This window comes from Squalius cephalus, assembly GCF_949319135.1.
Source record: "Squalius cephalus genome assembly, chromosome: 4".
Taxonomy (NCBI): Eukaryota; Metazoa; Chordata; class Actinopteri; order Cypriniformes; family Leuciscidae; genus Squalius; species Squalius cephalus.
In genome coordinates, this window is record NC_137125.1 from 20,946,530 (window position 1) to 20,971,102 (window position 24,573).

A 24,573-nucleotide genomic window follows, 5' to 3' on the forward strand; every position below is an offset into this window, starting at 1 on the left:
GATAACTGGTATATGAAGTGATCAATGTGAAAGAAAAAGTGCACTTTTACCTTTAACAAACATAAATTAGCTTGTGCTTTGAATAAAAAAAAGCAGAGCAAAATAATATAATAAAAAAATACTGCATTCAGGATACAAAGTGCAATGTTATTTACTCATCCACTATTGAGAGATTCTTGTGCAAAAAGATGAATCTATCAACACTGTCTGGTGCAAGGCGAGACCGGTTGGCACTAACGATGTCCCCAGCAGTGGAGAAAATTCTCAACTTTTCAGAATGCCGCAAGCGCACCGTAGGTCACGTGACAAGAACCAACCAGAGCGCAGCTGATGGTTGCTTTAGCAACGACAGACGCCTCCGGAGCGCAACCGCCCTAGCGCTTTGGAAAAAGGAGAACGCGGCGCGCCTAGCGTTTTCTACGCGTTTTTAGGCGCGATATGTGAACGGCGCCTAAAGCAAAAACTAAAAGGATCAGCGCGAACTCAATGGCAAAACCGAAGTCCCGCGGGACACGAGGGTAGATTGTCCCGTGCAGGGCTGACCGAACGGTCCGGGATTTTACCGTGTACCGTTGCATCCCTAATATATATATATATATATATATATATATATATATATATTAGGGGTGTGCAAAGCAGCCAGTATTTGTATCTGTATTTGTATTTGTTAAGGGGGAAAAAGTATTTGTATTTGTTTTTATATTCGAGTAAAATTAAAAATAGGCGTAAAAATTATGGGTTTTTTTTTTGCGTTACACTTCTAATTTACGTTATAGTGTAAGTATTCTTTAATTAAATCTATTATAATAATTATGGATATGGAAATATTGGTTGATATTTTTCCATAAATCCAGCAATGAACATGTAACAAGGAACGTCATTGAAAAGAAAATAACATAACAGCCATTACCTCATCCATGGTTAAACCAACAACTAATAAATACCATTTGTGAACATTATGAACCCCACCACCACCCGTCCTTGTTGGAGGACGCTGAACCGACAGAATGAAAATGTAACAAGGAACATCATTGAAAAGAAAATAACATAACAGCCAACTCATCGATGGCTAACCAACAACTAATAAAATACCATTGTGAACATTATGAACCCCACCACCACCCGTCCTTGTTAGAGGACGCTGAACAGACAGAATGAATAACAAGGAACATCATTGAAAAGAAAATAACATAACAGCCAACTCATCGATGGCTAACCAACAACTAATAAAATACCATTGTGAACATTATGAACCCCACCACCACCCGTCCTTGTTGGAGGATGCTAACCAGACAAAATAAAAACAAATAATACTTCAAAGAACTGTTTTCTGAAATAACTTCTTTCTAATGCACAGAATTCCAAGAACTAAACTTGATCAACTCCTGACTTGGAGATCTGGCAGAACAAAAGTTGTATTGTAGATAATACTCTTATAAACTAAAAGATACAGCCCTGCTATTTTCAACTTTCTGCCAAAAAAAAAACAGACACAAAGGTTTTTATGTTTTTTTTAAAATGTTTTATGTTTTTTTTTTATGTTTTAATTTTTTTTATGTTATCCATAACTTAACCATATTTCACTTGGAAGAAGATATCTTCTGCCAACATATTCTCAGTTAAATTTCTCCATGTTGTATTTTGTGAACACAAGCTCCTCCACATGTGAGGGGAGCAGTCTGGAGCGATGTGGGGACACAATATCTCCTGCTGTGCTAAAGATCCTTTCAGAGGAGACACTTGTTGGGGGGCAGGTGAGATATTTCATTGCCACATGAGCCAGAGCTGGCTGTGGCTGCATCATTTTTGACCAGAAGGTCATTGCAGGATCTGAGGTCAGTGATTCAGTGCTGTCCTCAGCTAAGTAGCTCTCAACTATCTTGAGGGAGGTCATAGCACCAGATGAGGCAGATTTGGCTTTTGGTTTAGCAAGATTGTGCATTGCCCCCCAAAAGAGGCTTTTTTGCCCACTGGTCTCACTCTCAACTGAGGATGAACTGGCATCTTCAGGTACCCCAGAAACATCATCCGCTTGGAGTTCTGCATCCACCTCTGCAGCCACATCTGCCTTGAGCTCTTGAATCGGGGATCCAGTAAGGTAGCTTTAAAGTAATGAGCAGAGGAGTCATCAAAGACAGCCTGGAAGCGCTGAGCCAACTGAGACTGCAATGTGGTCACCATTTTAAGAGCCCCTGGAAGAGCCTGTACATCCGCATGCACATTTAAGTTTGTTAATGCACTCTTGAGAGCCTGCACACAAGGGATAACAGAAGACAGAGAAGCCACATCCTCACACACAGTGCGTGTTGCCTCCTCAAATGGTTGTAGTATTTTCACAGTGGCCTGCACTAGTTCCCATTGATGGTGTGACATTACACCTCCCAGATCCACCTCTGCACTCAGGGCAGTCAGTGATCGTCTCTGCTCCAACAGCCGCTGGAGCATGTGGAAGGAAGAATTCCACCTGGTTGACACATCATGCACCAAAGTGTTCTTGGGAAGGCCAAGCTCTTCCTGGATTTTGTGAAGTTTGTTCACAGCTTTGTTTGATCTGTGTACAAACCCAGTGATCCTGCGAGCAATCAATATCACATTGGTCACTCCCCGGCACTCCTTTATAGCAGCTGTTACCACTAGGTGTAAGTTGTGAGCCATACACCTAATGTGCACATAGTTACCATCAGCCATTGCCTTAACCATGCTGCCCTACAAAGCAAAAAGGCAGTAACTACGCAGAGTGCAGAACTGAGAAAAATGACTTTAAAGTTATCCTGTCATCCAGCCTAAGTAGTTGTAGGTAGATTATTGGACATGTGGCTGTTTTGTTACTTTATATTAGCTTATTCTTTGTAAATATCAATCCTCATATTTAATTTGATATTTTACCCCTATTTTGCAGTTACTGTATTCTTGCTTTGTAAACTTGCTTTGTATTACTTACCAAAAACGTGGCACCATACCAAGGAAAAAGGCAGTAACTACAGATTCTCCAAAAACTATTACCATTTTTCTCCAAAACGACACACATTTGAGATAAGATGTTTTGTCACATAACAAAGGATGCCTTGAATGTCATGAAAATGATAATAACTCATTTTTGACCAAAAATGCAGTTACTGCCTTTTTGTTTTGTAGGGCAGCATGTTAGTGGCATTATCTGTGACAAAATACTCAACAGAAAATTTCGCTCCAACATCATCTTGCCATTGTTTCACAATGGCCTGGAGGTGATATAGAATGTTGGCTGCTGTGTGATCTTCATTAAGAACCTCCATCTTGAGAAGTGCTGTCACACGTTTATGTTCATCTATTCCTTGTTGACTCTGTTTGCATTCTATCCAGTGGCCAGTGAGAGAAAGATATGCATTTGTGGAAAATTTGCTCGTCCAGATGTCAGACGTGCAGTGCACAAATTTCCCTTCAATTTTTGAGAGAGCTTCTTTTACTTTTGTTTTCGCATCTTGGTAAAGTTGTGGTATAACTGTGCGAGAGAAATGCCAACGAGATGGTAGTTAGTATCGAGGTGCAACCACATTGAGAAGCTTATGAAAACCTTTATTCTCCACTACTGAGTAGGGCATCAGGTCAAGGCAAATCATTTCTCCCACTGTGTTTGTTATTTGCTTTGCAGTGGGGTGGTTGGGTGGATAAGCCTGTTTTGCATTAAATGCAGCTAATATAGGTGATTGAAACTGACTTGCAGGGGTAGAACATGGCTGTGATGATGATTTGGTGCTGGTGGGGGGATTTGTGCTTGTGGTGGGATTGGCAGACAGTACCAGGAGAGGATGCTTTAAGTGCATGTGATTATGCATAGCAGATGTTGACAGATGTTTGATATCTCTGCCTCTGCTGATTTGACTTTTGCACACATTACATATCACTTTAGTAATATCTGCAGCACTGACTGTAAAATGTTTCCACACAGAACTTGAGCAAGTTTTTTTGGCTAGTGGAGGACCAAGAGATGGCTCAGCAGCAGCCACACTCTTTTCTATTTGGTTGCCCAAATCCATGTGGGGAGTTTAATCTAATTTAATGAGTGACTGGAAGCTATGCTATAATGCTAAGGTTAACTAGCCTATAGTCTACATATTGTCTGCAAAAAAAAAAACAAAAAAAAAAACCCTTAGCTGTCATAAGTTAAACGTAGCATATAACTCCCACAAGTGCATACAATTCGACACTACACAAGCATTTTTTTAAACTTTTTTAACCAAACGTTAACGTTACTCTGTCAACAGTCTATAAATAGCCAAGCTAACACAGAGCTAACGTTACGTACACAGAGCACCCGATTGCAGCGTAATGAAATAATATCCCGATCAAACTCCGCTTCCTGAAAGTTATAAATTGCCTTTGGAACCCAGTTAAGCTACAAAAAACATTAAACAAAATTGTGACGCAGTTAAGTTTTTTCGCTCAGCCGAGCGAGCTCTGTTGCTGTGTGGAGAATGGAGATGTGTGGAGCAGCCTGTGTCAGTTACCGCTTTTATTCTTTTATATTTTCCCCTCCCCCGACTGAACGTCACTCTCTCTCTCTCTCACTCACTCATCCGGGCATGTACTGCGGTCTCATGAGAAAACGCAACTTTTTGATATAACGGTTTTCTTGTTCCCGAATACAAATATTTTTTAAAGTATTTGTTTGAAATAAGTATTTGTAAAAACCATGTTATTTGTGCCTTTCCGAATACCGTATTCGGGTTCGGCTCCACCCCTAATATATATATATATATATATATATGTCACGGTTCGCCTGTTCAATCAGATCAGCCGCAGGTGTGTCTCGTTTATGGGTCCTATATGTAGTCTTGTGTTTGTCAGGTTCATTGTTAGATCGTTGTTACTGGTTCTCTGTTGTCTTGCTGTCTGTGCAGTTTATCCATCCAGTTCTCCTGTTTTTACGGACTGTTTCCTGCTCTCTGTGCCTGTGTTTTGGATTATTGCCTGGGTTGACGTTCACTGCTGTTTCCTTCAGCGGTCCCCGTCTACTAGGATCGGATTACAGCCCACTGCAGTCCCCTGCGCTGCCAAGGACCTAACTGCTGACCAGACACTCTACACCAGCTTTTCCTGTCTTGTTTCCTTGTTGTTCTAAATAAACCTTCACTTTAATTCGCAATTGGATCCTGTGTTTCGTGACCTTATATATATATATATATATATATATATATATATATATATATAAAACAGTACATTTGAAAATCTACAGTATAATATATTGTGTTAATACGTGACAATATATTCACTTATATATCGTAATTTTGTATTCAGTAATACACTTCATAATATATAGATGTGATCAGATATGGTACTGCATGTGTAAGTGTTGGATGCAGTATAAAACACATTTCTTATATATTTTTTCAATTATTTACATTATAAATGTCTCATATTTTCGAAGCAGTTAACAAAAGCACAAGCACACCTGCATGTAATAAAGTATTTAGCCAAAAGACTATCACTGTGCTGAGGGGTGCACAACCATTCTTTTGGAAAAAAAATATTGTAATTACAGTCTTAATGGACTTTAGCCAATTGTCAACCTAACCACAGGCTCTACTCTTCAGCACAATGGTCACCCCAAAAACTCAGACATACCAGAAAAAACGTCCTCACGGAAATAGCTCAAAAGACAGAATCTAGAAGACATTTAATCTGCCAAAAGTGTGGAAACTTTAACTTTCACTCAGCAAAGAAACCTTTCAGTCCACATGAGAATTCACACTGGAAAGAGGCCTTACACCTGCCAACAGTGTGGAAAGAGTTTCACTCAAAAAGTACACCTTAACCCCCTGAGGTCGGCAATCGCGCCGGCGCGATAGGGTCGTTTTTGTTCATATATATATATCAGGGTTCCCACACCTTGGTTAACTTCAAATTCAAGGACCTTTCAAGGACTTTTGCAGGTCCAATACCCTCAAATTCAAGGACTTTATGTGGGGACACATTTGTTGTGTCCAACAACAAACGTTGAGGTACCATCGTAGTTTCATGCGCGCCTGAACGTCATGGCAACGTACAACGTACACTTATCGTAACCAGGGTTTTTCCTGGCTCAAAATGAGGCGTAGGTGGTAAAATCCTAATAATGTACTTTAATAATAAGATAATTAAATTTGTATTTTTTGTAGATCATTATATAGCCTAATGTATTTCCCAAATTATTTTTGTGGGTGGAGTTTGGTACCTCTAGGGGGGTCCGGGGGCATGCCCCCCTGTAAGAAAATTTTGTACATTTTAAAGATAAATTAATTAATCTGGTGCATTTTGAGTCACCCGAATCCACTGTTAAAAATAAATAATACGCCCGCAAATTGCCCATATTCTTTGAGTTAGATATCTGCATCTGATCATCACATTACAATTATTCAAATTCTTAAGGTGATGATACACAGGGCAACGTTTTGAGCAATGTTGTTGGGCAATCTTGCCGAGCGATTGTTGCTTGGGCACTTTCCCATTGAAAATGGGCAATACATTTCTATTTGGATAATTTAGATCGGTCGTGGGCCCTGTGTCTCATCTGGTTGCCCTTTGATGGCAACATTGCTCAAAAAGTTGCCCTGTGTATCATCACCTTTAGTGTTAAGCATGATAATATGGTAACATCACACTTTAAAATGAACATTCATTTAAAATAAAAGTTCTTCTTTTGGCAAAATTACATTTCCTTAATAGCCTAAACAGAGGCTTTACTCCCTTCTAACATAAATTGTCAATGTTTCATTACATCACTGTTTGAAAACACTAATGTTTTGCACCTTTATAAAGGGCATTTTCCCCCTAATTTTATTAAATGTATGCTTCATCTTTCATTTCAAATTCTTAAATTTGATCAATATATTCAATTAAAATAATAAGACACTAGGCTGTTACCAATCAAATAAAATAATTTACATTGAAAAATTATAACTGTATTAAATGAGATTATTTTAAATATTTTTGAATATACAAATAAGGAATGTTGAAAAGAATGATACTTTGAAACTAAACCGCCAGTAGGAGGCGGCAGGCGACCGTGTTAATGAGCGAGTCATTGAGTCATTCATTCAAACGATTCGTTCAAACGGCTGATTTATTCAGAATGAGGCAGTTTATGAATGGGTAATTGAATCTCTGACTCAACCGATTCGTTCAAAACACTGAATCATTCAGTAATGAAACATCGCTGAGTGTTCCTGTAAGATGCGCTGTGGTTCTGCTGTGATCTTTGTTTGGAACTATTTTCGCTGCTGAAACAGAACAAAAACAGTCATTGTGTCTAAAATGTAAGTGACTTAATTTTAACTGTTTGTTTATTGAACTGTTATGAAATCAGTCTTGGTTTCAATCTTGATGGCATTCAGGAAAACAGCTCTCTGGTTGTGTGTAGCCTAGACTATATATTGTTTCTTAACTATAATATGTTATAAATAACTTCGCGAGCCTCAACAGCGCAACATTGTTACCGTCAGTAGGCCTACATTAATTAATGTTTAATTAACGGAGGCAGCCGCCTCATAATTCTCTATGCAGGAAAAACCCTGAACGTAACGCGTAAATGCGCTTAACTAGTGTAAATCTAGCAAGCTAGTATGCATAGGCCATGAAGTGTTGGCGAAATAACACATTAGGGGACCGGAGTGAATATGGAATTTTTTTCCAGAAAACTTATTGCACAAAATAAATTCAAGCACTTTCAAGGACCTGTCTCTATTTATGTTTATTTTCAAAAACTTTCCAGGGCCTTGAAAACATTTTTTCAGATTCACAAACTTTCAAGGATTTATATATATATATATATATATATATATATATATATATATATATATATATATTGTTACGGTTCAGTTTTGTTTTGGGTTTGTTCTGTTGTCTTGTCTTGTCTTTTTATAGGTTGCCAGATAAGGATCCACACCTGTCTTAAATTTGGAAAGCACTATTTAAAATGGCTGTCTGTCACGGTTCATGAATCGGCTGTCTCATGGGCTGAGTCCCAATTCGCCTACTTATACTACGACCTAAAAGTATGTACTTTTTTTGTGAGGAAAAAGTACATACTTTTGAGTGTGTAGCAAAAGAGTATGCACGTTCTGGGACATACTTCGATGACGTCATGCAACTTGAACGACAACGTGGTTGCCTAGTTACGCACACCACAACTGTTAACGTTTCATTCATTCTTATGTCCAATAAAATTTTATTTACTATTCCCATCTTTTTTTCTCATCGTTTTTTTTTCACAATACATTTTACAATGTGTTCTTCTACCAAGTTGAGGAGTGAAGAAGCAGGGCGGCGTCGTCGTAGAACCAAACGCAGGTCGTTTGTGAGGCGGCTGGTTCTGACGTTCATGTGCAATGTGTGTAACGAAAGCTACTTATTTTAAAGTTCAAATATTGAAAGTTTATAGTATAACTATTGTTTACCGTATTTTATACTTAATTTTATACTTATGTATATAACTCAAAAATACCCAGATGAAAATGAACCATGCTTTTACTATAGTAAAAGTATAGTAACCATGTTTCTTTGGTTGGACTAATAAAGTTAACATTTGTACAGCCACAGTATTACTACAAATAAGTCAGTGTGGTTAAACTATGGTTAGTGTAGTAAAAGGAGTTTATTTTCATAAGGGTTTATAGTAAGGTATAAATCTAAGACAGAAACATCAAAAGAAATACATAAAAAAGACACTTGCATGACACTGTACTAGAGCCTTTTTATTTATTGTTTTGTAGCCTGATAACCCCACACCATACTGCCAGCTGAATGCAACGGCCCCCATCCTGAGGATGTTTTTGGACAGGGAGTCTGACCTCCGCCCCTATCTGCGCCTGACCAGACCATCCATAATCAACCTCATAGAGGCACTGCCTTATCAGGTTGATCATGGATGGTCAAAAGACATAGAGGTGGTGATGTTTCTGTACTGGCTGGCCCATGCTGCTTCCTATAAGGTTGTGTCCTCAGCATTCGACATCCCTAAATCGACTGTGCACAGGGTTGTGCACAAGGTCAGCAGGGCTATCCTTGGCCTGCTAAAAATGATGGTGCGTCTCCCTCAGGGTGAAGAGTTGGAGGAGGTTGGTGCAGGGTTTGCCAGGCTTGCAGGCTCTCCTGCTTTTCGGATGGCAGTTGGAGCTATTGACGGTTGCCACATCCGTATAAAGCCCCCAGCAGTCAATGCAGCCTGTTATTTTAACAGGAAATTATTCCATTCAGTCCAGCTCCAGGCTGTATGTGACCACAGAGGAAAGTTCCTTGACATCTGTGTTGGCTTTCCTGGATCTGTCCATGATGCAAGGACCCTAAAGAACAGCGCCATTTACAGCAGGCAGTTGTACCCACCCGAAGGCCGGTGCATCCTGGGAGATGGAGGGTACCCCTGCCTGACATCACCCATCACCATCATGACCCCCTACCGTGAGCCTGTTGCCTCTCCAATTGAGGCCCGCTACAACAGGCATCATTCCAGGGCCAGGTGCGTGATTGAGAGGGCCTTTGGCATGCTGAAGACCCGCTGGAGGTCCATCTTTTTTAAAGCCCTTGAGGTGAGCCCAGACTTCACCCCCATCGTTGTTACATGCTGTGTCATTTTACACAACATGTGCTTTGCCACCGGTGACATCATGGAAGCAGATGTGGGCGATGATGATGAGGATGCCAACAACGAAGACAACGCTGACACCAACAGAGAAGTTGTGTGTGGTGATTTCATGAGGAGCCGTCTGGCAGCAGCAGTTTCCGCACCCGACGTCCACGTTCCTGCATTAATGGAACACGACTATGTTTAGAGTCATCCATCTTTACTTTCCTTTGTTATAAAGTTTATATTGTATTGCTTTAAAGTTCTAGAAGTTATTTTTATTAAACCACATTCTCAGTTAAACAATTATTTCATGATCGTAGTAATAAGCACTTTTGTATTGTTAATATTAAAAACATTCCAATTAACATACAATGTGTCATGGGTTTTCATTATATTAGCTCTAAAATCGTCTGCAAAATTGTAGCCAGGTAGAAAAATTCAATCCTATGGAATTGGGAGAATTTAGAAAATGACTCACCCTCCACAAATAATCACTACCTCCTCCTTTCCTGGCTGCTTCTCCAACCACTACTCAACCCTTGATTTCAGATGTTTACTATATATGAAAAACAATACTCTGTGTAGTGTGTCAATCAAATTTGTTCATAAATGCTATACTGATTTTCATAAACTCAATCAATTGTCAACAACTGAATACAGTGCCAATTAATTTTTATATTAACCCTTTCAGATTCTGCATTCATTCCAATGGACATAATTAACTGATATTAACTATGGTGGACTGAGTCAGAGGGTATAACTAAATATATGTCATAATATATATAAATATATAAAAATTATACAAACGTCTGTCTGTCTGTTAACAGCATATCTGTCGAACCTTTAGTCCGAGGGATTTCAAACTTGACAGGTGTCTTGCTACGGGCACGAGTAAGTGCAGTGCCAAGTTTGAGATGGCGTTGTTTGGATGAGAAATGCAAATGATATTGTTAAATATATCATTTTTAGAGGGTTGTGGTTTAAAATAAACATTCTGACATTAGAGGGTTGTATCTGTAAAAGAAGCACAAAGAAAAGTTGTGGTTTAAAAATAAACATTCTGACATAAAGACTCTGTTAGCTTAACATTAAATCAGCTATACTGTTTACTTCTGAATATTATATTTTTACTCAATTTTCCACATTTATTTTATGTCATTATGTCAGGATCAGTATTTGCTTTCTACCAAAGACAAATAAAAATGTCTCAGAACTTTTGCTGTGTAATTGTAACAATGAGCTCTCAAACACACCAAACCAACAATTACTAAAAACACACTCAAAAACTGATTTTGCACAGGCCTTTTGCACTAGTATATATAAAATGTATATTATCAATGGATTTTACATTTACTGTAGAATTAAAGAATGGTCATATTTTTGTTCCTGGAATATAATTTAAGACGAATTAATACCATAATCACTCAAACAGAATGAAAAATCATACCAGAGATGGTCTTAATTTACAATTTGATTAATTTCTTAATTCATTATAATAACTGATTAACTCTTTATACAAACTGATTAATTAATTAATTACAATTATTTATTAGTTAAAGATTTGGTCAGGACCTCCATCAAATTAAGGAGCCTCTCTTCCCTAGCTGCTACCTCTCTTCTCATCTCCTCATCCCTCATCTCCATTCTCACTCTAAATTCTTCTTCTCTCCTCCTGGCTTCTTCTTCTCTCTCTCTTCTCTCTCTTCTCTCTTCCTCCTTTCTTCTCTCCCTCTCTTCAAACTCTCTTTCTCTTCTTTCTTCTCGCAGCTGTGCCTCTTCCTCTCTCTTAGCCTCCCTTTCCTCCAGCTCTCTCAAATAGGAAAGAAGCTCACTCTCTCCTGACCCTCTCTTCCTTTTTGTGCCTCCAATGTTAGAAGGGCCAGGAACAGAGGGACCAACAGCCTCATCCTGGTCACCAGACTGTATTAATACTGGTGGGGTGATGGATGGCTTTGAGCCTAATGCAGCATCCATCACCCCATACCACTTCCAGGATGCGGCTGTCAGTTCCCCTCCCTCTGTGCTGACCCCTGACTGTGGACACTTAAGATCCTATAACATTTGTGGGAAAAAGACTTACAATTACTTACATTTTTTTTAACTAATTATTTATATTCAAGGCAAAATAGAAGACAACATACATCACATTTACTTACTTTGTACTTTTGCTTAAGATTTTCCCACTTTTTCTTAAAGCTACACTGTGTAACTTTTTTAGTTGATTCTTAGCAAAAAACACTTAGTTCTTTCAAAAATATATGTGCTCATTAATGTATATTTACTTATTTCAAGTAATAAAGTATTCTCTTAAGTTTATAATCTGCCATTGAAAGTACATACGGGTGTGGGGTTCGTATGCCGGTCGCCATGTTGCCCCTCCATCTTGAAACTACATTAGCCAAAGAGGGACATGCCTGTAAATTCAAGCTTCGCCTTTTGCGTTTTTCACTCAGTGACACCGTGACGAATGCGAGGGGGAGATTACTCGCGAGCTCGCGAGTGCCGGCAGATTTGAAAGATAGTGTGTGTGTGTGTGTGTGTGTGTGTGTGTGTGCGTACTCACATTTGAAAGAGAGAATTAAAAAAAACGTCAACGCGACAGACAAATCAGCAAGACCATAGTCAATATTGGAGTAACTTTTCCCAGATGGTAAGAGCTCATGAGGAGAAAAGATTTTAAAACGGACGCCGAGGTTGCCTGCTTTCTTCTCGGCAGGTAATTCAGCCTGTTGTAATTCATTTGTGTAAATTCGAAGTTTTTATAGTTGCTTGTCTAACCATAGCATGGTTGTGCATAACGCCAGAACGACCTCTAGTATAACTTCATCCTCGCGTCAATGGTGAAAAAGTATTGTTTACCTTGTAACATAAATCTGTGCTGCGACGGATCACAGGTGATGAATAGTTTTAAAGGCGCAATTTTTTAAGCTATATATAAAAAAGGACACTGTAAATTTTAGTTATTTTTAATTGCTTTTACTTTGTACACATTGTAACGTTAGCCTAATCTGATTATGCTGGGATAGCCGATTCCAAGGGTGACGTTTACCTCCTGACATCTGTCCTGTAGTTTTATTCATTTTAGACGTATTGTTTATTATTGTCATGGACGAAGTCGATAACTGGAAGCCATGTTAATCTTGGAATAATACGGCCACCGTAGGAGTTTAAACGCCCTCGGAATTGAGAGGAACAGAAACAAATATTCACTGGGTAGTCATATATAATTTCACCGCTAGATGGGGGTAAAAATCACACAGTGTAGCTTTAACCCATGCCGCTGAAACCTTTCCCAGCAGGTCGCTTTGATGAACGAAGGCTCTTGTGGACCCAAAAGAGAACACAGCAAGCACATTTACAAGTTATTCACAACAATACCATTGGAAGCTTTTGAATTTATAAAGCAAACACAGAACATGCATTACTAAGTTAAAACCTATGAGTATCACTTGTACACCCTAAAATAGTAATAAAACAGACATTAAATGAGAGTGTTTAGAGCTCAATTATTCTCACACTAACTTACTCCTTTCTAGAGCTATTTAAGTAAACACATATCCATATCATTTCTCCTACTGAGCACACCTTTGGACTAAAAAACACAGAGGAACATTTTACAGGAGTTGTACCGTGGATGTATATTTAATTACTCACAATAATATTTCTATAACAAATCAGAGGGATAGACATTGGGACAGACTTTTCCTACATCCGATGGATAATTTTTTTTTACACAATATAACAGCAAATATATAAGCCTATGACACATAACAAATAAAGTAAAATACCAATTACTACAGCATCTACAAAAGCATACAAATGTCAATGACCGCTACTTACTCAAAACCTTTGATTGCCGCTTTTCTTTTCCCTGTGAAAAGGACATCATTGGCAATGCGCCAGTTAATGAGGCGCTCAGTATCTTCATCGGACCCTACAAGATAAACACGGTACTTTTTTAGCACAACATAAACCCAATAATATTATGAGACAATAAAATATAACTTTAATTAGGGTTAAACATTTGAATTCTTACACTTAAAAGCTGAGGGCGCATCTCCGCTGCTGCATCCGGCTGCCATGTTTACATCACCGCAAAGCCATCGCAAAACTCCTCCCTCCCGCACGCAATGGGTTGTGGGCAATATTAGCCGTAAGAGTGTGCATTGATCTGCACTTCGAATTCTAACCGGAAATAGTAGACCATCCGAGTATCTTTGGAATACTCTTTTCAACATACTACGATTTGGGACGTACTAATTCTAGTTTCGCATACTATTTAGGACGGATAGTATGCGAATTGGGACTCAGCAATGCTGATGTGTCTGTGTGGGTGTGGTTACTCGTTGTGTTGATTAGTGTCTCCAGCTGTCATCAATCCCAGTTCCCTTTATATGCCCAGTAATTTCCCTCTCATGTTGTCAGATCGTTGTGGTTGTTCCTCAGTGTGTGTCCTGTTCCTGTGCCTCGTCTGCAAAGTTCTTCGTCTGGATTTCGTCAGTTTCTTCGTGTCGTCTGGATGTTCCACAGTTCCTGGTTTTTCACTCGAGCACGCTGATCACCTCACCGCACCACCACCGGATCGCCATCTCGTCCCTGCTTCATTGCCACCTGAGTGTTTGTCCCCGACCTGTGTCTACATCTGACCTTATATAATAAACTGAGTTTTACTTGCATCTTGCATCCTCCTGTTATTTCCTCACAGAACGATCTGACCTGACCATGGATGCAGCAAGCACGTCCCAGATCAACGACTTCATCGCTCACAATATCTCACGTATGGACCGACAAGAGGAGAGCATCTCGGGCACAGGTCGTGCGGTGCAAGCACTCGTGAAGCAGGTGTCCGAGCTCACCCAACAGGTACAACTTCTACGGACTCCCACTGCGCCCCCCACGCCGCCCATTCCCCCACCACCAGCGCCTGCAGCAGCAGAGAGTCCAGAGCCACGCCTACCCACACCAGAGGGATATTCCGGCGAGCCTGAATTTTGCAGAGCGTTCCTCACGAGATGTTCCATGCATTTCACCTTACAGCCACGCACTTTCCAGAGCGAACGGGCTAAGGTGGCATTTGTATTAACCCTGCTGTCAGGGAGAGCAGCGCTTTGGGGAACGGCGGTGTGGGAGAACGGAGACAACTGCTGCACCTCGTTCCAGGCACTCTCCAAAGAAATGAAGAGAGTTTTCGATCGTGCAGTGGCGGGTAAGGAGGCGGCCAGATTACTCGCCGAACTGCGACAGGGAGAAGGCTCGGTGGTGGACTTTTCCATCCGGTTCCGCACCCTGGCCGCAGAGTGCCGTTGGAACGAGGAGGCGCAGTGGGATATGTTCCTGCATGGGCTGGCTGACCGTGTTCAAAAGGAGATTTACGCGATGGACTTACCGGAGACGCTTAACGGACTGGTGGAACTTGCTCTGAGAGTAGACGCTCGACTGAATCGTGTGACCAGATTGACGCGCCCCAGCCGTCCACAGCCCAGCACGGAGGACCACCAGCCCGGTGGTGCGAGCGTGCGGTCAGCCCCGCATTCGACCACGATGCCCATGCAGGTGGGGAGAGCTCGGCTTTCCCGGGAGGAGAGGGAAAGGCGGAGATCCCAAGGACTCTGTCTATACTGTGGCCGGGCGGGCCATTTCATCCACTCCTGCCCGGTAAAAGAGCAAACCCGGTAGTAAGTATGAGGCTACTATCGGGTGGGATCTCCGCCGAGAAGACCTCATCACCATCATCGACCCTCCTCCCGGTAAGACTGAGATGGCGAACGTCGACGCACTGCACCAACAGTAAGTCTCAGTAAGTCTCGTGCTGCTTCTCTCCCTCTGCATCGTTCCTATGACTGTGCGATAGATCTACTGCCAGGTAAATCTCCGCCTAAGGGCAAACTTTACTCTCTTTCTGTTCCCGAGAGGGAGGCCATGGAGAAATATATTTCTGATTCTCTAGCCTCTGGGTTCATCCAGCCTTCCTCTTCTCCTGCGGGGGCGGGGTTCTTTTTCGTTGGGAAGAAAGATGGTTCTCTGCGACCTTGCATTGATTACCGAGAGCTGAACAACATCACGGTAAAGAATTCTTATCCTTTGCCGTTGATGTCTTCAGCTTTCGAGAGGTTGCAGGGAGCATCTATTTTCACGAAACTGGACTTACATAATGCATATCATTTGGTTCGCATCAGGAAGGGGGATGAATGGAAAACGGCTTTTAATACCCCTAGGGGGCACTTTGAATATTTGGTTATGCCTTTCGGGCTTTCCAACAGCCCAGCGGTTTTCCAGGCACTCGTTAATGACGTGTTGAGAGACATGGTAGATCAGTTTATATATGTTTACCTGGATGACATATTGATTTTTTCTTCGTCTCTCCAGGAACACGTTCAACACGTCAGACGAGTGCTCCAGAGATTGTTAGAAAATGGGCTTTTTGTCAAGGCGGAGAAATGCGCGTTTCATGCACAGTCTGTTCCCTTCCTAGGGTACATCATCTCCTCTGAGGGAGTGCGCATGGATCCTGACAAGGTTAAGGCTGTGGTAAATGGTAAATGGACTGCATTTATATAGCGCTTTCACAGACCTATGGCCACCAAAGCGCTTTACATACTGCCTCACATTCACTCACACATTCACACACCGACGGCGGTGTCAGCCATGTAAGGCGCCATCCAGCTCGTCGGGAGCAGCTGGGGTTAGGTGTCTTGCTCATGGACACCTCGACACTTGGTCAGATGGAACCGGGGATTGAACCACCAACCTTCCGGTTTGTAGACAATCTACATGAACCACTGAGCCACTGCCGCCCCAGTGACGGTAGATTGGGGTAGATTGCGGTAGATTGGCCAAGTCCAGATTCCTGTAAGGCCCTACAGCGGTTTCTGGGGTTCGCCAATTTTTACCGGCGTTTCATTCGCAATTTCAGCCAACTAGTCGCACCTCTGACTGCCTTGACCTCCCCCCGAACGACGTTCAGGTGGTCGAACACTACCGAGGCAGTGTTCATCAACCTCAAAAGTCGCTTCGTTTCGGCTCCCATTCTTGTCACCCCTGATCCCACACGTCAGTTCTTGGTGGAGGTCGACGCGTCAGAGGTGGGAGTAGGAGCAGTGCTTTCACAACGCGCTTCCTCAGACGACAAGATGCATCCCTGAGCATTTTTTTCTCATCGACTATCGCCTGCCGAACGTAATTATGACATTGGTAACAGAGAGTTGTTGACAGTCAAGTTAGCGTTGGAGGAGTGGCGTCATTGGTTAGAGGGTTCGGGGGTACCCTTTATCGTTTGGACCGATCATAAGAATCTTGAATACATCAGATCTGCTAAAAGACTCAACTCCAGGCAGGCTCGGTGGGCTCTTTTTTTCGGACGTTTTGATTTTGTTCTCTCGTACCGCCCGGGTTCCAAAAACATCAAACCCGACTCTTTGTCTCGTATTTTTGATCCATCCGAACGCCCGGTGACTCCCGAGTGTATTTTACCTGAGAAAGTTGTCATCTCCTCTCTGGTATGGGAGGTCGAATCGAGGGTTAAGACAGCCCTAGAAGGGGTAACGCCTCCGCCTGGTTGCCCACCGGGTCGTTTGTTTGTTCCGGAGGGGTTACGGTCCGACGTTATTCGATGGGGTCATTGCTCCAACGTGGCTTGTCATCCAGGAGTGACTCGAACCAGTTTTTTAGTTAACCTGTTAACCGTTGCCAGTGCGCCCACACACTGAAGCGTTTTTTATTTATTTAATTCAAAGTTACTATCAGATTTAATGTTATACCTTGACAAACTATACATAATTAAAAAGATATAATACTCCAGTTTCAGTATTTGACCACTATTGTATTCTGAGTAACTCATAGTGACAGTTCTGTCTTAATTTGTGTCAGGAGTTATGAAATGAAAAAATGAGTCGATACCTTTAATATGAATTATGCGCGTCAGCCGCTTTCATTCATAAAAAACTCCCGTGCTGTCGTCATGACAGCGATACACAAAACAACATCCCTCAGGGCTTTAGCTCAAAACTGTGCAGATTTGGAGAAATATTGATAGATTCTCATAGATTTACATCATATTTCTATAGACAGGAATAATATTTATTGAATTTATACCCAAATGCGTCGATGTAATCTTTATGAGCGTTTGGTACTCTGATACTGTGTTTTCAATTCATACCACTAGCCTGAGGGCGCTATATGCACAAAAATAGTCCATATATGGAACATGAAGAAGAGCCATGATCATGTGACATTCCAGGACGTCACTGATACACACAAAGCTAACAAGAGATCGCGCTGTAACATGCAGATACAGACGTTTTGAAGACAATAAACATGTTTGCAATGATATTTGAGTTACCTGTGTTTTTCAAGCCATGCCAGGTATTTTCATAATAATAGATTATATTTATAATGTAATGCTAATCTATATAGACTATCATTGTGCAGAACACTATCCAATAGTATATTTTCTGTCAGATTTTTTTATCTGAAGCCAAATTAGATCACAGAAGATTATTTAAAATAGTCACTTGCGTTATAAAGTCAGTTTGGAGCACAAACATGGTTTTAATCTCATAAATTGTTGTGTATTGATGGTGTGCTAGGCTAACATGCTAGCTAGCCCTAGGTGCACCTGCCACGTCTAGCAGTTATACTTTTATGATTTTTTGAATGCTTACTGAATTGTTTCTTTATTCAAGAAATGCATTTGATACAGTTTAAAATGTGAGGTGAACTTTGAGAAAAGAAATTAGGGACTGAAACCCTATGAATAGCCTGTGAATAGCCAGTCGTTAGTAGCTATAATGCAGACAAAAGAAATGCATATTTAGAGCCATAACCAGGCTGGAGAGGTGTGAATGTGTGCAGGGGGAGACTGAGACTGAATGGGGATCGTTTGCACCACAAAACAATAGAGACAATATACTGGATAGATGGTTAGAAGATGGCAATAAACATCAGTTGCATTTTAGCGTCAAATCAAAATAAAGTCACATGACATGGTCTTGAAAATCATTTAACTAAATACAGAGTTTTGGACTTATTATCTTCAGATTTTAAACATAAAATGTTTAGACATGTGGCTTTAGCTGTAGTGCATTTCTAGATTGCTCCAGTGCCAACTTAAATTTTATTTTCATGAGGATGTTTCATAAAAAAAATATTTCTAATAACTTTACAAAAATTTGAAGCTATTTATAACAATTTTTGTCATTACGACAATAATTAATTCTACATTTACAATAAACTGCCAGGTGTCAGCTTTCAAACGAGATCATACTTGTGCTTTTAGTACCAAGGGTTCATGAACTGTATCTGTTTCAGTTTGGGTATGTCATTTCTGGGGATTTTTCAAAAGTGGGGTTGCAGCTTAACAGGTTAAGCAACGATTCTGGTGGCCATTAATGGCTCGCGACATTCACGATTTTGTGTTGGCTTGCTCAGTCTGTGCCACTGGTAAGACATCTAACCAACCCCCAGATGGGTTACTTCGACCGCTGCCTGTCCCTTCGAGACCCTGGTCCCATATCGCTCTAGATTTTGTCACCGCCCTCCCGCCCTCTAATGGCATGACGGTTGTTTTAACCGTAGTGGACCGGTTCTCGAAGGCGGCACATTTCATCCCCTTGCCCAAATTACCTTCAGCCAAGGAGACAGCGGTCACAGTCATAGATCACGTCTTTCGGTTACATGGCCTCCCGATGGATGTGGTCTCTGACAGGGGTTCTCAATTCGTATCCAAATTTTGGCGAGAATTTTGTAAGTTACTGGGGGCCACGGTCAGTCTGTCCTCGGGCTATCATCCCCAGAGCAATGGCCAGTCTGAACGAGCCAATCAGGACCTCGAGAGAATGTTGCAATGTTTGGTTGCCAAGAATCCGTCGTCCTGGAGCCAACAGCTTTCTATGGTGGAGTACGCCCACAATTCGTTACCAGTGTCATCCACGGGCCTCTCGCCATTTAAGTGTAGTTTAGGTTACCAGCCACCAATTTTTCCGAGTCTGGAATCCGAGGTCGCGGTCCCCTCCGCTCACGCATTCGTCCAGAGGTGCCGCCGTACTTGGACTAGAGCCCGTGAGACTCTACTCCAAGCAGGGGGGCGCATGAAGGCCAAGGCCGACCGCCACCGGTCAAAGCCTCCCTTTTACGTTGTGGGTCAAAAAGTGTGGCTTTCTACCAAGAATATTCCGCTCCGCTCCGTGTCTAACAAGTTAGCTCCCAAATTCATTGGCCCGTTTCCTGTCACCAAAATGATTAGTCCGGTGACAGTCCGACTCAAACTCCCTCCTGCGTACAGGAGAATTCACCCCGCCTTCCATGTGTCTAAAGTCAAGCCCGTGTTTTATTCTCACATTAATCCGCCTGCCCCGGTTCCCCCCCCCGCCGCGACTCGTAGATGGCGAACCCACATATTTGGTACATCGCATTCTGGACTCGAGATGGAGGGGACGCGGATTTCAGTACTTGGTGGACTGGGAGGGTTGCGGTCCAGAGGAGAGAAGTTGGGTACCTGCTAGAGACATTCTGGATCACTCCCTTATCGATGATTACAATCGACAGGTAAGGTTGTCTGGGAACGCCAGGAGGCGTTCCTAGGGAGGGGGGTACTGTCACGGTTCATGAATCGGCTGTCTCATGCTGATGTGTCTGTGTGAGTGTAATTGTGTGGGTGTGGTTACTCGTTGTGTTGATTAGTGTCTCCAGCTGTCATCAATCCCAGTTCCCTTTATATGCCCAGTAATTTCCCTCTCATGTTGTCAGATCGTTGTGGTTGTTCTTCGGTGTGTGTCCTGTTCCTGTGCCTCGTCTGCAAAGTTCTTCGTCTGGATTTCGTCAGTTTCTTCGTGTCGTCTGGATGTTCCACGATTCCTGGTTTTTCACTCGAGCACGCTGATCACCGCACCACCACCGGATCGCCATCTCGTCCCTGCTTCATTGCCACCTGAGTGTTTGTCCCCGACCTGTGTCTACATCTGACCTTATATAATAAACTGAGTTTTACTTGCATCTTGCATCCTCCTATTATTTCCTCACACTGTCCTTTGTGGGATGGAGTGCTAACCCCTATCCTGCAGTTGTGCTCAGGAGCTGGACCTTCCTATTGTTTTTCTCTTTATTGTTTGCTTAATTTCTGCTGAACATCTATTTTTCTTATCATATAACCCCTAGATGTAAATAAATATTTTGTTTAATTTATTTTTGGACTCTGATCCCTTTATTTTGTTACTTCCTTGAGCCGGAATGTAACAAAATATATATGTAAGGGTTAATGCCCGACGAGGTGTCCATTATCAGGTATTAATGGACGACGGCGAGGCGTGAACCGTCCGATGCGCAGCGGAGGAAATCTCCGCCGAAGTCCATTAATACCTGACAACGGACACCTCGAAGGGCATTAACCCGCTTATACTATGGTCACTTGCCAAATAACACATTTTTAAAACATTAGTTTATATTTTAATTAGTTTTACAATCGAAATCTAAAGTTACAAGTTACAAACAATAACTTGGTTTCCATGGTTACGCCTGACGGTTTATTTAGGTGTACATTATCACTTTTTAACGGACACCCTGCAGCCAATCAGAATCGAGTATTCACACAGACCATGGTATAAATATATATATATATATATATATATATATATATATATATATATATATATTAGTGGTGGGCCGTTATCGGCGTTAACGTGCTGCGTTAACGCGACACTCTTATTGCGCGATAAAAAAAATATCGCCGTTAATCTATTCTCAAAGTTGGGTGGGAGCTGGCTCTATACTACACAAGCTATGATGACGCAATCTACCCGCGGCCACGAGGAACACCCGGCTGCAACGCATCATATTCGTCGGCATCTTAAGTAAACACGGCTGAAAGTGAAAGCTGGTGAAAAAGATCGGTGCAACATCCATTATTTGGACTTGGTTCGGATTTAAGCCGTCCGACGAGCAGCAGCAAACTATATAGACAGAGTGTGTGGGGTTAACAGTTCGGTAAGTTAACACACGACTAATCCGTTCTACCACTTCAAATTCAAAACGAACATAATATCACTGAATACCAGCGCGCGCGTATTATTCCCAATATATCTTAGTGGTGTAGCACATAATCTCTGTCTGCGCCCAATTTTAAGAATCGTTGTTGTGTTTCTTTTAAACTGAAAAGACATCAGTTAGACAATATTCTAATTTTAAATTTGGGGTTTCATAAGCTCCAAGCCATAATAAACATTAGACCTACTTAAGTCTCTGCAGCTAGTGTACTTAAATTTTATTTATCTGCAAAATGATGTTGTATACTTACAGTTTTGCACAATATATCTTCTCAAAACTACATACACCCTTTAAAAAAAAAAAACATTTAGCAGTTGTTTAGCAGGGTCTGTGTAACCTGTTCTGAAATGGTTTTATTATAATATATATCGTTATCGCAAGAGGCTGCAATGTATATCACAATATGGATTTTAGGCCATATCACCCATCCCTAATTGATAGCCTATAGTAGTTGATAATAACATAGGCCTACCTAATGTTGCCTACGGACGGTAACAGTACAGTAGTAACCTTTTACAGTCTATGAGTAGAACAGCTTTCTCAAGCAGTTTGTGATGCATTTTGGAAACAGGAGATGAGCCCCTGGTCTAATGCGCCACCTGGCTTGAGAAACCCGTTCTCAAAGACTTACTTTTATAGTCATTATTTGGGTAGCACACATATTCTGAATGCCTTCGTCAGAATTCAAATGAGCCATTTTAATCTAGATTAATCTAGATTAATTTCAAAATTAATCTAGATTAATCTAGATTAAAAAAATTAATCTATGCCCACCTCTAATATATATATATATATATATATATATATATATATATATATATATATATGTATGTTTTGTCAAAAATAATCGACTAAGATGTTATTTTAGTGTTTGTTCCAATATAGGCTATATTCAAACTAATGAATCCTTAACTTTGAAATACGTATGATAAAATGTATACTTTAGTTTTTACAAAGAAAGATTACACTGGAAATATTGTTAAAATTTTAATTGTTGTAATTGTATAATTACAACCTTTTTAATAAAATAGCAAAAATATATACAAGGATAGATGTAAACAAAATCAAAGGTCAATATAAACCTTCTCTTTAAATAATTTTTATTGTGTTTTATTAGTGACACATTTGTGTAGAGAATATATTTAAAAACTTTCTGAAAATACAGTATGAGAATTAACTGCACAATTACTAGAAATGTTTACCTTGGATAAAATTTGCAAGCACAATTTGTGAATGGCTCATTAAGTATGCGGGCCCCATTGTCTCCTCAGCTGCGAACCACTAAATATGCATGATGGTGTTGGATCGTTGACGCCCACTCGCATATTGCCTTTCCAAACAGTAAGTGTCAAATTTAAATCAATGTATTGTGTTATGTGAATGTTTAGGCAGGATGATTTTCACATCATTTTGAAGAAAAAACTCTAGGCGACGACATCCATTATTCAGAAGTCTTGTTGACACATATTTAGTATGTGTTTTGTGGCCTTATTTCAGAAACTTTCATTTTTAGTTTTTTTCAATAACCATGCATAAACATTATTCTCTCAAAAATACAAACATGTACATTCATTTTGCTCACATATTATGGTAGCCCTGTTTGTGCTAAATAGAGTGTAATTACACCTTTGCCATTAATATGTTTATAAGCAACTGAAAAAAAGCACAAATGTTAGGGCATGTCAGAACATCTCATTCACCTGCCAACAGTGAGGAAAAAAATCAATCAAAAAAGTAGCTTTAAAAGCCACATGAGGATTCACACTAAAGAGAAGCAATGCATATGTATTCAAAGTGTAAAGAGTTTCAGACATAATGTAACCCTTAATCACCACATGCGGATTCACTCAATAGAGAACTGTTTTATGTGTCATACGTGTGGAAGGGGTTTCAGATACAGAAATCATCTTAAGAATCATGTAAAAATTCACATTAGAGAGAAGCCTTCCATGTGATATCACTGTGGAAAGAAACGCATAAACAAAGCAAACCTTGAGGTTCACACTGGACAGAAACCTTTCACCTGCTTAAGGTGGGCCAAGTGATATTCCTTGTTGGCCGGAGGTTTTCCGTTAAAGGGGAACTTGGCAACTATTTCAACTTAATAAATCCGTTTAGAAATCATTTGGATGGTTAAATAACCTGTTCTGGTGAGAATGGTGACTTTCCCCGCACCCCCCAGCGGAAAACCAACCTTGCAACATGGGGACTAACGTCCCGGTAAGTTGGAAATAGGAAGTCTCGTGAGAAGCGAGAATGAGCGAGAAACACGAACTGCTTTACGGCAATTCAGCATAAACACACACACCATATGATACTGTGTATGATATATTACCCACCTCGGTAGACATAGCTCCACACGATAAAGTTGGCCGGATCCCATAATAACAAATGCACATGAGCAGCGGTAGAAAGCGGGAGGAGGGTGCCGCAAGTGCGATTTTTTTACTGCAGTGTTGTGAAATATACGGCCCACAGCTGTAGGGGGAGCTCGTTGAGAAAACACGCGACAACAAAAGTGAAAATCAGCAAAGAAATGGCTAGTGTAGCAACAACGACATCTGCTTTTCGCATTAAGTAGATCATGTGATGGCAAAACACATCGTCTTTGTGTTTGCTGGTTAATAATTGCCCCACGAGGACCAATTTGCCAGCGCCAGTTTGGCTGGTACACCCATGTGACTCGTATCCCCCTTTGTAAAACCCCCCTAGTTCAGCATGGACTTCCTGTGATTTTACAGCCTCAGGACATTCCAGAAGACACACACACACACACACACACCCACACACACTCGTGGACTTTCAACCAGAAACCCACCACGAGATGCAACTGAAGCACATTTCCATATATGGACTTCCACATAGTAAAATGTCATTTTACCATTCATTACAAATTTATAATAGAGGTGTGACTTGCTAGAGTAAAATCTGTAATTCTGAAGGTTCATTGAAAGAAA

At 40.9% G+C, this 24,573-nt stretch overlaps 1 protein-coding gene and 2 long non-coding RNA genes across 3 annotated transcripts in view; all 3 read right to left on the reverse strand.

Annotated features, from left to right (window-relative positions):
• LOC307157360 (uncharacterized protein) overlaps positions 1-24,573 on the reverse strand; it is a 160,246-nt gene that overhangs the window by 33,852 nt on the left and 101,821 nt on the right. The window lies entirely within an intron of this gene.
• Positions 9,716-11,772, reverse strand: LOC307156659. Its single transcript, XR_013820763.1, has 4 exons — positions 11,737-11,772; positions 10,388-10,594; positions 10,059-10,136; positions 9,716-9,756 (listed from the first exon to the last, which is right to left on the reverse strand). It is a non-coding gene; the product is annotated as an uncharacterized lncRNA (long non-coding RNA).
• Positions 12,852-13,699, reverse strand: LOC307156660. Its single transcript, XR_013820764.1, has 3 exons — positions 13,617-13,699; positions 13,421-13,514; positions 12,852-12,901 (listed from the first exon to the last, which is right to left on the reverse strand). It is a non-coding gene; the product is annotated as an uncharacterized lncRNA (long non-coding RNA).